This window comes from Bidens hawaiensis, unplaced genomic scaffold, assembly GCF_021521415.1.
Source record: "Bidens hawaiensis isolate Kalapana, Puna unplaced genomic scaffold, B.hawaiensis_p1.1 tig00012954_1, whole genome shotgun sequence".
Lineage (NCBI taxonomy): Eukaryota > Viridiplantae > Streptophyta > Magnoliopsida > Asterales > Asteraceae > Bidens > Bidens hawaiensis.
This window is the reverse complement of record NW_027492082.1, coordinates 514,111-530,845: the sequence shown is the minus strand read 5'-3', so window position 1 is coordinate 530,845 and position 16,735 is coordinate 514,111. Positions and strand designations below refer to the sequence as shown.

The window sequence follows — 16,735 nt, the reverse complement described above, 5'->3', positions numbered from 1 at the left end:
GATTAGGGTAAAATAGGAGGTTGTATTTTTTTATGAAAGCCTAAGAAATACTAGTAACAAGTTTACAAAATTATACATGAAAGTGATGAAAGTTTCAACTTTCAAGTTAAGTTCAGTTCATTTTTTATTATTATTTTTTTAATCTTAAAACATGTGTGTATCTGCTAGACTAGTAAGTAGGTAACCCTTAAGAACTTCTTTTGGTGTTATAAATTATTCTTTTTTTATTTTTTGAATACTTTATATTTATTTCATCACGAAACTTGGACTTTAGCCATTTAAAAAGACATTCATATATTAAAAACCGTTATATCAAAGGCCCTTTATGTTATCTAAAAATCGATTTTTTTTTGTTATAAGTTGAATATAAAGAGTGCCATTAATAAATAACACTGAAATCACTTTATAAAATCTCGTAATCATCAAACAATTATTATCGACCGTCAATTTGATCATCGATTCGATCATATGAACAAAATATGGAACGTTTGCAACTAGGTTTCTGCAAATGGCGCTTAAACCTTTAAACGTTTAGTTAAAACCCATCACTCAAAACTCAAAATTGATTAATTGAAACTTCAAATTGATGATTAATTGGACTAATTTCAAAATTTAATTGATCAATTAGTTTAACAATTTCAATTTCAATTTCAATTGGTCACTTTTATCAAACTGACCTGTGAACAAATCGTAACAGAGGAAGATGGTGTACGGTGGACGGAATCGTTGGATGGTGGACGGTGGACGGAATCATTGGATGGTGACGGATTTCTGAACGGTCATGGTGAAGGTGGACGGAATTGATGGGAGCAACGAATCAAATTTGATGAAAATTACAGTATTGCCACCGCGCGTTATTTGAAATCAACGGGGATACGAATCGCGTACATAATGTACGATTATGGATTATTTTATTGGATCCTTTATCTATATATATATTAACAAAATGTGATTAAAATTAAAGGGCTTGTAAATATTTTTGAATCATATATTGTTTGTTAACCGTATAAGAGATTGAAAAGTCCATATTACACCTAAAATCTCATAAATTTATGCATTGTGTGTTGTACATTGTGCATGGTTTTATGTACCTCTTAAAATTTAAGATGTCCCTAACTCATGTTTTATATATAATACAGATATAGATAATATTCTTTTAAAATATTTATCATTATTTGTCCCTAAGTTCACAACCACTTTCAAATGTTTAAAAAAAGAAATAGTAGATAAACAATGTTCCTCCAAATTTATTCAAAATTTTATCATCTCTTATAAAATTTTTTGTCTCCTCCACTCACAATAACTTACAATCTTCTAAATTTTTTAGAGATTTCTCTCACAAATTTTTTAGAGATGAGAATGCTCAAATGGATATTATCACGCATGAAAATACTAAGATTGTTCCGCTCATAGTCAATGTGTGTTGAAATAATATATTCTTCATGACAACTTAATGTCAAAGTTTCATGGTTGGTGATTATATTCTTATGTTTGTGTTTTGTTTGCATGTGTCAATGAGTAAAAATGAACAAACCACTTATAATACCAAATCGGTTTGGGTTAAAAACTAGTCTGGGTTGATGCACGGTCATAACTGGTTTGGAAAAACCGGATCGGGTTTCAAACCAGTAAGGAGGCAAGAATGTTCAGCCGGATCAAACCGGTAGGCCTGGGACCAAAAACTCGTTAATTATTTTTTTTTTTTTTGCATATTTTTTTAAAATCGGGTCGGGTTTAAACCAGTTTGACGAAAATAAATTAAGAACTGGTGAATCAGAAAGTTGGGTCTTGAACTCAGTGGTGAAGTCAAGATTTCTTTCCTAAGGATTTGGGATTTTTCGATGCTCGATTTTTACAAGGGTCAAAGATTCCGAGCCCGGATGGGTCGGGTTGGTCATTCGACCAAATAAATAAAAACGCAATATCAACAAAAGAACGTCATTTTTTTCGGTCTTGAAATGGCGAAGAAGTAGTCGATAGTCTAGACCTAGTCGACAGAAAATAAATTGATTAGTTGTTTCGGCCTTTTTTTAAACTGGGTGGGCTTGTTAATCAATTCTATTAATTTTGGGCTTTTTTATAATCTATGTGTCATATATGGGATAACTATTGGCTCATATATAACGTGGGTCAAGTTATTCTGCAAAGGGTAACATAAATGAGAAGTGTGAGAAGTCATAAATAATTGAGACGTGTCAAGTGGGGACCAAAAGAAAAAGGGTATGGAGGTAATTGTACACATTTTCTCTCTCCACGTGCAAGACACATGTTAATACCCCCATCATTTTAGAACGTATATAACTTTTTCGTATAAAAAAATTCATCATAATAACAAGCGTTTTCTTATCTTTAATATAAGTATGATTTTTGTTATATAAAATTTAAAACAAAAATTACGTCATTGTGTATTTTCGCACACCATTGTGTCTTTTTTCGTCATTGTGTATTTTCGCACACCATTGTGTCTTTTCGCACACAATTGTGTCTTTTTTCGTCACTGTGTCTTTTCGCACACCATTGTGTCTTTTCGCTTATCGTTGTGTCTTTTTTCGTCATTGTGTCTTTCAACTCATCATTATGTTTTTTTAAATACTAATAACACCGTTGTGTAATAATAATGTGTAAAAATAATGATAAAATAACAACAAATTATCTAATACATAAAACAAAATGATTAATACATGTTACACAATAACTTGAAACACAAAACACAATTGTGAATACGTATAACACAATGACCTAAAACGTAAGACACAATGGTGAATATATATATAACACAATGACTTGAAACGTAAAACACAATGGAAACAACATATTACACAATGACTTGAACGTAATATGCAATGAACGCAATACTATTTTTCTCAAATTAAATAGATTTGTCATATGTCAATCCGAATAAAAGACAATGAACGTATTACACAATGATTAAAAGTTAATGACAAACAAAACGACACAATGACGTAATCTTTGTTTTAATTTTTGTCTTTAATATGAGTACCAATTGAAAAATATAATCATCAAAATCTATAATACAATTCATATGAAAACTCAACTAAAAGACACAATGAACAACAAAAAAACACAATTAAAAAAACTCATTATTATTTTTTTATTTTTATATAACAATATGATACTCATATTAAAGATAAAAAAACGCTTATTATTATGATATATTTTTTTATAAAATAATGTCGTATGAAAAAGTTATGGACATTTTAAAATGATGGGGGAATTGACATGTGCCTTGCATGTAGAGAGAGAAAGTCAACAAATGTGAGTTTTTACCTTCATGCCTTTTCCATCAATTTTTATTTATTAAATTAATCTCAGCCTTTCAAATATAAGATTAATGGACTGGATTCCTTCTCATCCTTCTCATTTTTATTGTTCTTTGTATTTTAACTTTACCCTATATAACGTTTGTCACTAATTTTTATGTTTTTTTAAAAACTTTTTATGTTTAATAAAAAATATCCATTACTAAAAAAACATTTGTTTGACTAATTTTTAGGCAGTGGAGCTGGTAAAAGCAAAGAAATAAAAAGCCACAGTTGGTTTAAATCAATCAACTGGCAAAAATTAGAGAGTTGGGAAATAAAGACGAGTTTTATTCCACAAGTTGCTGGTAAGCAATGCATCGCAAATTTTGAAGAGTGTTGGACCAATTTGCCTGTGGTGCTGTGCTGGATTCCCCGGCTGCTAGCCCTAAATGTATCGAGAATCCGTTCAAGGGGTTTGCGTATGTAAGGCCTGCACGACACATGAATGAATGACGGTTTGGGATTCGATCGGTTTAAGAAATAAGTTGATGTTTGGTTGGTAATTAGACCATTCTCATTCACAAACCAACCCAAACCAATCTTTTATTATAAAATCAATTTCTCTGTTTTTCATTTACCCAACTCAACCAAACCAAACTTTTCTCACTCATTAGCAACCCAAACCACACTATTTTTTATTAAATAAATATAATTTATAATTGTTGTTTTTTTGTTTGAAGTGACTAAAAATATAAAAAGTGATAACTTTATTTAAAAGTTTAACCATATATTAAATTTAAAAATATTTAAAAAAAATAAAAAGTATATTTATACTCATCAAACATACTTCATATTTATTTTATATTGAAAAATATTTTTTACGAGCTTTGTTTTTAATAAATGTTATATCGCCGGGTTCACAAAAAAACATTGAACAAGACTATGTTTTTATATTTTTAAAAAACTTAATTATCAAAAGTTATTAGAAAAAAACAACATTATAGTTAAAACTAATTAGGGTGAAATAAAAGGGGAAAATAAATGAAAAAGTAGACCCACAGAAAAATTGACATGTGTCCATGCAAGAGTTTGCAAAGTAGTTTGTTGAGACAAACTAGTTTGCTTCAATATTTTAATTTTTTATTTATTTTTATTTTAAATAGTGTTATAAACCATATGTGGTTTGCTAACGGGAGTGATCTTATGTTGTTTCAGGTCTGTGAAAGATTTACAAAAACCTGATTCAAATGCAATTTGGAAGTGAACATGATTGCGTACTCTTGAATAAAAATGTTCTAAATATTTTTTGACTGTAACCTATGAATGTTTATATTGAATATAGTATTGGGTAAATTTTTGATAAAATATGTTTTTTTGGGAACACCGTTTGTTAGTAATTCGTGGATAAATTAGTGGGGGGTGTTGGGTGGTGGTGGGGGGGGGGGTGGAAATAAATTAGATTATTCGTCGGTAAATTAAAAGGTGAAAACAAAAATAATGGTTTTTTTAACTAGCGACATATTTTCCTTCTATCCATCCGTAAACGTCGTACCTAAATTATGTCGGTAATCTGTCGATAGATTGTTTTATTTATTTTTTTAAAGATTTTGCGAGCTTCGTTTGTAAATTACTAACGTATTTTTTACTCGGTAAAATCCAGTTTTACAGTAGTGAAAATCCAATATATTTGACCTTTGAAAATGAATTAAAAATGAAAAACTACAATCGTAATACATAAACACTTTTATAAGTCCGTTCCTAACATAACACTAATAAAACTCGGATTTCGTGTAGTAGTCTTTGGGGTATGGCCCTATTGACGTTAATTATGAAATAAAACATAACCACTAATGGGGTTGGTAACCCATTAGCAAGACAAAGTCTTTAAATCACTTAAGGGATTAAGACATGAGATATCTTGAATTCAAGTTTCCCAAAGGCAAAAAAACAAAAATTCGCCATTCATAAATAAAACATAACCAGATTTCACAAATTCACAAATACATCTATGTCGTCACTTTTGAAGTAATTTAAGGCAAAGACTTCAAATGTATCACGATAAATACAGCTTCCTCATAAGCTTTTAGAATATAAAGACCATATATTTATTGACCACAAAACAGAAAGTGTACGCATGGCTTTATGACTTATTTAACCGAAACAGGGTATGCAACAAGTGGAGTTGCTCTGAGCAAAGTTATGCCAAAGATATTATTCATGTCCATGTCTTCTCTAGCATTAGGAAGTTTCCAATCAAAATGATATACGAACGACGCCACCATTACACTCACCACCCTTTGAGCCAAGGGTATTCCAGGGCACATCCTTCGCCCTGATCCAAATGGTAAAAACTGAAAGTGTTGACCCTTATAGTCAACCTTGGGTATTCATGAACCTTTCGGGCATGAAGCTCAAAGGATTTTCCCAATACGTTGGGTCCTGTGACATAGCCCATACGTTCACAATAATTTGTGTGTTCTTGGGTACGACATATTCGCTGAGTTTAACTTCTTTCTCCGCTTTACGAGGCGCTAATAAAGGCACTGATAGATGAAGACGCATTGTTTCTTTGATGACAGCATGCAAAAACGGCAAGTCCAGGATTTTCTCTTCTTGGATTTTACCGTCTTCTCCTACTATTGTGGAAACTTCTTTTCGAACTCTTGCAAGCATGTCAGGGTTAAGAAATAATTCGGTAATAGCCCATTCAATTGTGTTTGAGCTCGTTTCTGTACCGCCTATGAATAAATCCTGTCATTTACAAAATATAATGTTAATCAAAAGTTTTCGTACCGTCATTAAGTTTATGATAAAAAGATGGATGGATTTAGTGAGATATATATATATATATACGTACCACTAGTAAAGTCCTGACGTGTACAAGGTTGAAGACTCGTACATTATCTTCACTATAATCCAGCAGTGAATCCAACATGTCACCAAACCTTGGCAGCTTCAACTCCCTATGCTTTAACCTCTCATCTATGAAACCTTGTACAGCATGTTCTAACCATGCATAAGCACCCTTAATCTGTCCTCGTACGTTCTGCGGGTCCAATGGCCTCAGTATGGGAAATACGTCGGCTATGTTATGTTAGTGGGTTAATTCAAAACTTAGTGCACGTGGTTGAAATAAAGAAGGCTGGGTCTAGGTTGTGTCCTATTCTTCAGCTTGTTTACGTTTGAAGTTGTTAGTCAATTTCTGTTTTATTTGTTCAGCTTTTTATGTTTATGAACGTTGTATGATTGGCTATATAAAGCCTAGTTTATTATTGAATACATATCACATTCATCAATCTTAATGGAATTGGTACCAGGTCTTGAACACGAACTCAAAACCCAGACACATTAATTTGGCTAACACCCAAACACGAATATTATTATCGAGAAACTTCACAAAACTCAATTACCTAAATACCTAATTACAATCTCTAAACCTCAAAGCACGGGTATTTATAATCTAACCTATCACAATTAGACTACAACTAGGATTGCTAAATAATAGGACATGATAATTATACTAACAATTAAATCTAAGCACGTCTATAATTATCCACTCCTTAAATCTCGTTACTTAACCTTGCACGCCAAGTAACGGCCTTGAACCGAAATTCCCAACAATCACCCCCGGAATTTCGAACTCGAAACCGACAAGTCTTCAACTCCAAGTAATTCCCGCATCTCCTTGAATTTGATTCTCCCAAGAGCCTTCGTCAAGATATCGGCACATTGCTTAACACCACTAACATGCTCGACGCTTACTTCGTCACGATCAACACATTCTCGAATGTAGTGAAACCGAAATTTAATGTGTTTGGTCCTTCCATGGAAAACCGGATTCTTCACGAGTGCTATTGCTGATGTATTATCGATACGTAACACCACTGCTTGAATTTCCTTGTCGAATAACTCACTTATCAAGCCCCTTAGCCAAACCGCCTGACAGGCGGCTGCACTTGCCGCCATATACTATGCTTCACACGATGAGAGTGCAACCGTACACTGTTTCTGAGAACACCAAGTAATTGGTGAAGACCCAAGATAAAAACACGTGCCCCGTAGTGCTTCTACCATCGTCTTGGTCAATGTTATGGCTACTATCACTATAACCAACTAACACGTTTTTTCCACGAGTGTAAGAAATACCAAAACTGAGAGTACCTTGAATATAACGAAGAATTTGCTTTATAAGAGCTGCATGAGATTGCTTCGGATTTTGCATGTACCGGCTTACGACTCCGACCGAATACGCCAAGTCGGGACGAGTTTGTAACAGGTACAGGAGACACCCGACAATCTTTCGATATCTCGTAGCATCAAAATCTTCTTCGTCTTCAAATTTAGAAACTTTTATACTCGGATCCAATATCGCTTTTAATATGCTCCGAGTCATATCCAATATCGTGCGGTTACGCCTTTCGACAACAAAGTTTTGTTGACGTGTATATGGAGCGGTTAAATGCCGAATAAACCCCTTGTTTTTAGAGAACCGATTGAAATTACGAGAAGTAAATTCTCCCCCTCGATCGGTTCGAAACGTTTTGATTTTCTCACTATTTTCCGCTTCCACCATGACTTTAAATCGCTTGAAGGTGTCGAACGCTTCACTTTTTTCCTTCAACAAAAAAGTCCACATGAAACGAGAAAAATCATCTATCAAGACGAACACGTACCTATTTCTAACTATGGTACTAGGAATAATGGGCCCGCATAAATCTCTATGGATTAGTTCCAAGGCTCGGGTTGCTCTAAAACTCGTCGACTTCGGAAACGGTTTCCTCGTTTGCTTCCCGACTAAGCACGAGTCAAAAATTTGATTTTCTTGATCAACATTTGGCATTCCAATGACCATATTATTTTTCACCATTTGTTTCATAGACTCGAAATTTAGGTATCCTAGTCTCGCGTGCCAAAGCCAATTCTCGTTATCAATCCGGGCTTGTAAACACACGGGTTTCCCCGTCTTTAACTTAATCGTATAAAGACGATTCTTGGATCGAGTAACCCGCATCAACAATTTTCCTTGATCATCTACATCAACAAGTAATCGTCTTTCATACGAATATCACAACCACTTTCTGTTGCTTGCCCAAGACTAATAATATTACTTTGTAAACTAGGAATATAATAAATGTCGGTCAATAATTGTTGCTCCCCCGTTTTACCGACTAGCAATATCGAGCCTTTCCCGCAAATATCAACATAAGACTCATCTCCAAATTTAACTTTGCTACCAACACGCTTATTTAATTCAGAGAAAAAGGATAAATCACCCGTCATATGGTTGCTCGCACCGTTATCCAAATACCACAAGTCTCGTTCGTTCGAACCACCCTCTTAATCTTTTGGTATAACCTTTCGTTCATTCAAGTACACTTTTTCTTGAACGCACTGCACCATATAGAGGGACGGGTCTTTTTCTTTTGCTTCGGCCAAATGTGCTTGTCTTTCTTCCCTTCGTAACGGACACCTCGAAACGAAGTGACCAAATTCATCACAACGAAAGCATTGAACTTCCGAGTAATCCTTTTTACCCTTTCGTTTATAGCCTTCGTTGGTCCCTCCTTGTGAACCACGGTTCTGACTCTCACGTCCACCACCACGTCCTCGATTCGAACCTTTCCCGCGCCCCCTACTCGATTCGCGTGAAAACTGCTTCCAACTCGAAGAGGATTCAGAATTATTAAACAAAAGTTTACCTTCTTCAGAACGCAACACGTGTCCTTTTATACGCTCCTCATAAGTCTTCAGCCTCCTGACAATATCCTCAAAACCGACTGTTTTAAGGTCTAACACTTGCTCGATGGATGTTACAACTTGGATAAACCGGCTCGGCAGGCTTGTGAAGAATATCTGGACTAGCTTCCTTTCTTCATACGGTTGTCCAAGTGTGGCTGCTTTAGAAGAGATCGTGGTTATTCTCGAGGCATACTCATCAATGGTTTCAGTTTCTTTCATCATCATACCGTCAAATTCACGTATTAACGTATGAAGTCTAGCATCCTTCACACGTTCCGCGCCCATATTTCTTGACTTTATGGCATCCCACATCTCTTTTGCCAATTTAAAATTACCGATTTGAAGTATCTGTTCCTCGGGAATCGACTGGAACAGAAGCGCCTTCGCGATGTTATTTTGCTTCGCGTCATTAGTGCCCGGGACAATCACATCCCAAACTCCATGAATCCCAAAAATAACCTCCATATGCATACTCCAAATCGTATAGTTTGTTTTCGTCAAACGCAGACACTGAAACGACCCGGAGATCGTCTCCTTTTTCGCTTGGTTCGCGTCACCCATCTTGATTCTCCGGCTATAGGTTACCGAAAAATTCCGTGACCTTGATTCAATTGTTCCAACACGTGATTTAATTTACGTGCACAACCAAACCACCTTAAAATATTCAATTGAATAAATCTTTACCACCAAACCCTTTCACCAAAACAATAAAATTGACATTCTGTCAATCTTTTTGTTTGCACAGTGGAACCAAAAAATTGATATAGATAAAGTGGAAAAGTAATGGCACCACCACTTGAATCACGTGAATGGTTGCAGATCTTCAATTAAAGTTATAAAAAACTTAATAACCTCAAAAGCTTCTTTGTTTGCCTTTTGCTTTCGTAGCCCCTGCCTACTAATTTATTTATTGACTTTATAACCGTTCTTTTTGTGTTCCCAAAGCTCAGACTCCAAACACAAAATTTCCTCACGTCACCGGAAATCAGCAGGTCCGAACAAACGTCAATTGAACACCGATTTCAATAATCTTCGCCGGAATTCCTCACGTCACAGGTTTTCCGATGAACGCAGACAGTGTCTTGAAGGCCGATGGTAGTTCCCTCACGTCACAGAATACTCCGACCTTCAATTGCACAGGTCCGGTTTGAGAGCGCCGATTACCGTCAACGAACCCAATCGATCGCTACTGCTTCCCCCTCACGTCACGGGTTTGGATGCTGCTACTGTCGAATCGATTGAACGCCGGTTGCAGGGATTGAACGACAATAAAATTATCCGTCGGAAATCTTCACGTCACAGGTTTCTCCGGCTTCAACACAGGTCCTTCTTAGGCTCTGATACCAATTAATGGAACTGGTACCAGGTCTCAAAACCCAGACACGTTAATTTGGCTAACACCAAACACGAATATTATTATTGAGAAACTTCACAAAACTCAATTACCTAAATACCTAATTACAATCTCTAAACCTCAAAGCACGGCTATTTATAATCTAACCTATCACAATTAGACTACAACTAGGATTGCTAAATAATTGGACATGATAATTATACTAACAATTAAATCTAAACACTTCTATAATTATCCACTCCTTAAATCTCGTTACTTAACCTTGCACGCCAAGTAACGGCCTTGAACCGAAATTCCCAACAAATCTCTCGTTTCTCTCTAACTCAATATCTATCAAAACCCTAAAAACTCTAATCACTCAAACCCATCTGATTACAATCAACAATCTTATTTGTGTGATCTGATCAGAGCCACACCTTCTCATCCGATTTGAAGACTCTTGCTGGTGAATTGTGTTAGTTATTGTGAAACGATAGATGGCAAGAAGTAGCACGACAGGAATGATTCCCTCAACTCCTCTCCCCATCTTCAAAGGTGAGGGATACGAGTTCTGGAACATAAGAATGAAAACCCTACTTATCTCACATGATCTATGGGAATCTGTCAACGGTGGGTTTAATGAAAGTGATAAAGATCTGCCTAGGTTACGAGAAAATAGAAAGAAAGATGCAAGGGCTTTGTCACTAATTCAACAAGCTGTACATGATGAAGTGTTCTCTCGTATTGCAGCCGCCGCCACCTCAAAACAAGCTTGGACTTTGCTCCAAACTGAATATCAGGGTGACTCCAAAGTAAAAACCGTGAAACTACAAGGGCTGCGACGTGAGTTCGAAACACTTCAAATGAAAGAAGGAGAAGGCATTGCTGATTTTCTGTCAAAAGTCATGAAGATTGTGAACCAGAAGAGAGCTTATGGGGAAGACGTATCGGATCAGTTGGTAGTGGAGAAAGTTCTTCGAAGTTTACCTCCGCGCTGGGACCATGTCGTAACTGCTATAGAAGAATCAAAGGATCTCTCAAGATTATCCTTTGATCAACTAATGGGCTCATTACAGGCTTATGAGGCTAGAGTAAATCGAAAGGTTGCTCAAGTAGAAGAAGAGCATGCTTTTCAAGCCAAAGAAGATGATGGTGGTTCTGGTTATCGTGGCCGAGGAGGTTCAGCTGTTAGAAGTCGTGGTCGTGGTAGAGGGCGAGGCCGTGGTAGGTCTCAAGTGCAATGTTACAACTGTTACCGGTATGGACATGTCCAAGCAAATTGTTGGGGTGAACCACAGGCTAATGCAGCCCTTGAGGATAATGATGAAGAAGAAGGTGAGTTGTTTGCTCATATGTTAATGAAAAGTGAAGAAAAAAGCTTAAGAGCTGCTGAAAAGGTTACCAAAAGCGACTGTGATGTTTGGTTCATTGATAGTGGGTGCTCCAACCATATGACAGGGCACCGATCCTTGTTCAAATCCATGTATCAAGCCAAGACAAGTGTCAAGATGGGCAATGGTAAGGCAATTAATGTTGAAGGAAAGGGAACCGTGAAGCTTGAAGTAAGTGAAGGCAGGTACAAGGTTTTAAGTAATGTACAGTTCTCTCCTGAACTAGGGTATAATTTGTTAAGTGTTGGTCAATTGATGAAGGCTGGGTATTCTCTTTTGTTTGATGATGATGCTTGTGTTGTAACACACAAGAAAACCAGGGAGATGGTATATAAGGTGCCTATGTCTGGGAATAACACATTTCCTCTGAACATAACTAAGACCAGATCCACCGCCTTGGCAGTGATTGATAATCAGTCCCTGTTATGGCATCTTCGTTATGGCCATTTTCATGAACAAGGTTTAAAGACTCTAAGTGAAAAGGAGTTAGTCAATGGATTACCCAAGATCAAGAACTGGTCTGTATGTCAAGGATGTGCTCTAGGGAAAGCTACACGTAAGCCATTTCCCACACATGCCTGGAGTTCATCAAGGGTTCTTGAATTGGTACATACGGATGTTTGTGGTCCTATGCCAGTCAAGTCCCTTGGAGGTAATATGTTTTTGGTGTTATTCACGGATGATTTTAGTAGAATGACTTGGGTGTATTTTCTACACACGAAGTCAGAAGTGTTTGACAAGTTCAAGATATGGAAAGCCTTGGTTGAGAAAGAATCAGGTATGGAAGTTATGGCCTTGAGAAGTGACAATGGAGGAGAGTTCTGCTCACAAGAGTTCAATGACTTCTGTAAAGTGCATGGTATTAGAAGACCTCGTACAGCACCCTACTCTCCAGAACAAAATGGAGTGTCCGAACGCAAAAACAGAACTGTGATGGAGATGGCTATGAGTATGGTAGAAGAGAAGCAGTTAAGAAAGTGTTTTTGGGGTGAAGCAGTGGCCACATCCGTATATCTGTTGAACAGATCACCTACTAAAGCCGTGACAGGAGTAACACCATATCAAGTGTGGTATAAACAGAAGCCTGCAATACATCATCTTAGAGTGTTTGGAAGTGTTGCTTATGGTCTAACGCCAAAGCAACATAGAAAGAACTGCAAGTGAACCAACTGTGTACGTGAAGAAGGTATCTAATATCGATCTCATTATTGTCTGTTTATATGTTGATGATATAATATATACAAGTTCTTCTACTGAATTGCTTGATGAATTTAAGAAAAAGATGATTGATGAATTTGACATGACTGATCTTGGGGAGTTAAGTTATTTTTTGGGGTTGGAAGTTAAGCAGGGGACAAATGGCATTTTTGTGTCACAACAAAAGTATGCCATTGATCTGCTTAAACGGTTTGGAATGTGGAAATGCAATTCAGTTACTGTTCCTATGAAAGTTAGTGGAAAGCTAAAGGCCGCAGACGAAGAACCAAGTATCAAGGACACATCGGATTCCCGCTCAAATGTTTAAATGATAGAATATATTTGTTATTTATAGATAGAATATTATAGTTATTATTTTCCTTTTATGTTGTAAATCACATCCCTACAATTATGGATGCTCTCTGTATATAATGATATGCTATAGATAGAATATCAAGGACACATCGGATTTCCGCTCAAATGTTTAAATGATACCAAGAGCAGATGAATTCATATTCAGAAGTCTAGTAGGTGGGTTACTTTATTTAACTCATACTAGACTTGATTTAGTATATGCAGTTGGTTTGGTTTCCCGATATATGCAGATGCCATCAGAAGCTCACCTTGGAGCTGCTAGAAGAATACTAACATATGTGGCTGGTACATATGATCATGGGCTGCTATATGAATCATCAAAAGACATTGTGCTTGAAGGATACACCGATAGTGATTGGGCTGGATCTTATGAAGACAGGAAGTCTAGTAGGTGGGTTACTTTATTTAACTCATACTAGACTTGATTTAGTATATGCAGTTGGTTTGGTTTCCCGATATATGCAGATGCCATCAGAAGCTCACCTTGGAGCTGCTAGAAGAATACTAAGATATGTGGCTGGTACATATGATCATGGGCTGCTATATGAATCATCAAAAGACATTGTGCTTGAAGGATACACCGATAGTGATTGGGCTGGATCTTATGAAGACAGGAAAAGCATCTCAGCTAATTTATTTTCGATCGGGTAAAGTGTAGTAACATGGAGTTCAAAGAAGCAAAAGGTTGTGGCACTATCGTCGACTGAAGTAGAGTATATTTCTGTTAATGAGGCTGCTTGCCAAGCAGTGTGGCTACGAAAACTTCTGCATGATCTTGGACACGATCAACAAGAAGCCACAAGAATTTATTGCGACAACAGGTCAGCTGTGTTTCTAACCAAGAACTCAGCTATGCATCAGCGAAGTAAACATATAGACATCAAGTACCACTATATACGAAGTCTGATTGAGTCTAAGGAAGTTAACATCGACTCATGCTACACAGAGGAACAATTGGCTGATGGGTTAACAGAACCTCTTGGGGTGGAGCAGTTCAATCGATTAAGGGCAAGGATGGGAGTAACAAAGTTTATGAATTAAGCAGGGGTGTTAGTGGGTTAATTCAAAACTTAGTGCACGTGGTTGAAATAAAGAAGGCTGGGTCTAGGTTGTGTCCTATTCTTCAGCTTGTTTACGTTTGAAGTTGTTAGTCAATTTCTGTTTTATTTGTTCAGCTTTTTATGTTTATGAACGTTGTATGATTGGCTATATAAAGCCCAGTTTATTATTGAATACATATCACATTCATCAATCTCTCGTTTATCTCTCTAACTCAATATCTATCAAAACCCTAAAAATTCTAATCACTCAAACCCATCTAATTACAATCAACAATCTTATTTGTGTGATCTGATCCAACATGTTAAACTTCCCGCCTACCTCCATTAATGTCTTCACCGCGGTCTTAAACCCTCCAATATCATCGGACGCATAATTCGTCACATTTTGTGAAAAGCACGTGTTGGATATCTGGTTTATCGACACTGCAAATGCCAGATTTCCTATGTTCACAAGCTCGTTTTTTAGTGCGGATTGGTTAATGAACTCTAGCATCTCGTCCACCACGTTCTGGCGAAGGCCACGAAGGGTGTCGAGTTTGTGGTTGTTGGTGAGGTATGTGTTGAGGGCTTTTCTTATGGTTCGCCAATCTTCGTTGGCTGAGATCCATAACACCAGGCCCGGCTTCGAGAACGGTTAAAAATTTTGGGGCCAAAGGCGGTTTTTTTTTGCCTTAATAAAAAAGGGTATCTTGTTGGGTTTAAACAGTTTAATTTTTAAATGACCCTTAATTTTTTGAGCCTTATGACTTGGTTGTGTAAATAACATTTTTTTATAAAAATATGGTTAAAATGACTAAAGTGAGGTTAGTACCCACAACCTCTTGGTTGAAAGTTATACCCCTTTACCACTAAACTAAGCTAATAGTTGTGTAATTAAGTTTAAACATTATATATACATACTGTTTTTCATAAAAATATATATATATAATTTTTTTAAAAAAAAAATTCGGACCTATCGGGATGTCGGGCCGGGGTCCGTCGACCACCCGGCCCTCCCTTATAGCCGGCCCTGCATAACACCGTCTTGTCACAGTTCTCCATGGCGTTGACAGCGTCTGGGATGATGCGGCCAGAGCATGCCTCATCCAGACGTTGTAGGATTTCTCTGGCCGCATCGGCTGTGGATGCTACCACACTCGTGACGTTGCCCAAACGGATGGTCATGAGTGGACCGTGTTTTTTAGCGAGTTTGGCTAGTGACTCATGTGGTTTTGGTCCAATGTCAAGAATGTTTCCGATGATGGGGAGGCCCGTAGGGCCAGGTGGCATCCGCCTTTTGCGGTATAGGTCGAGGCCATGGTGGAGGAAGAAGAAGAAGAAAACAATGGTGGAGAGAGTTAGAAGTAGAAGCTCCATATATTGTTTACTCTTCCTTGTTTGTTGTGTGTAATTCACAAAGATGAGTGTGCAATTATACAACAATATGAAGCATTGTTTTTGTTTTTATTAATTATTGGATGGTCATATGTAGGTATTATTAAAAGCCTCATGTTGTGTAATTAAGACTTTAATATCGTTCATTGTGGTAGGTTTTGGCCACATGATGATTACTTAATTCTTATAACTGTTTCATGACTAAAAGCGTTCTCAGCAGATTTTCTATCTCAATATCTATAATTACATCAAAAAGATTACATTTTCTTTCTCATATACTATTAAATGATACTTTTTTCATCTTTATCAATATTTTTCTCTCTTTCACTCACAACCACTTACAAATATATTAAAAATAAATAAAAAATAAACAATGTTCCTCTAAATTTACTCAAAATTTCATCATCTCTTTTAAAAATTTTGTCTTCTCCACTCACAACCACTTACAATCCTCTAAAATTTTTTAGAGAAGCTACTGAGATTGCTCTGAGGGATATTATCACGCAAACAGTCGATGTGTATTGAAATAATATATTCTTTATGACAACTTAATGTCAAAGTTTTATGGTTGGTGATTATATTCTTATGTTTGTGTTTTGTTTGCATGTGTCTTTGAGTAAAAATGAACAAACCGGTTAATTACCAAATCGGTTTGGGTTAAAAACTGGTCCGGATTTATGCATGGTCATAACCGGTTTAGAAAACGGGATCGGGTTTCAAACCAGTATGAAGGCAAGAATGTTGAGAATTTCTAATTGAGTTTCATTACGTTTAATCAATTCATAACGATTGATATAAGGATCTAGTTATGTGATATGTGTAGGTGAATAGCTAATAGATTAATGAACAAAGTAGAAGCTCCATGTATTGTTTCCTCTTCCTTGTTTGTTATCTGTAATTCACAAAGATGAGTGTGTATTTATAACAATACCAATATTAGTATTATATACAAGGAGATGATAAAAAAAACTCATTTTTAAAGAAAGAACTAAAAAATATTTT

The 16,735-nt window shown here is 36.4% G+C and overlaps 1 pseudogene across 1 annotated transcript; it reads right to left on the bottom strand.

Moving 5' to 3' along the window:
* Window positions 1-5,214: 5,214 nt before the first annotated feature.
* Window positions 5,215-15,805, bottom strand: LOC143542709 (geraniol 8-hydroxylase-like; annotated as a pseudogene). The gene is made up of 4 exons (XR_013136939.1): window positions 15,380-15,805; window positions 14,661-14,981; window positions 6,121-6,351; window positions 5,215-6,014 (listed from the first exon to the last, which is right to left on the bottom strand). The product of XR_013136939.1 is annotated as a geraniol 8-hydroxylase-like (transcript).
* Window positions 15,806-16,735: the final 930 nt, after the last annotated feature.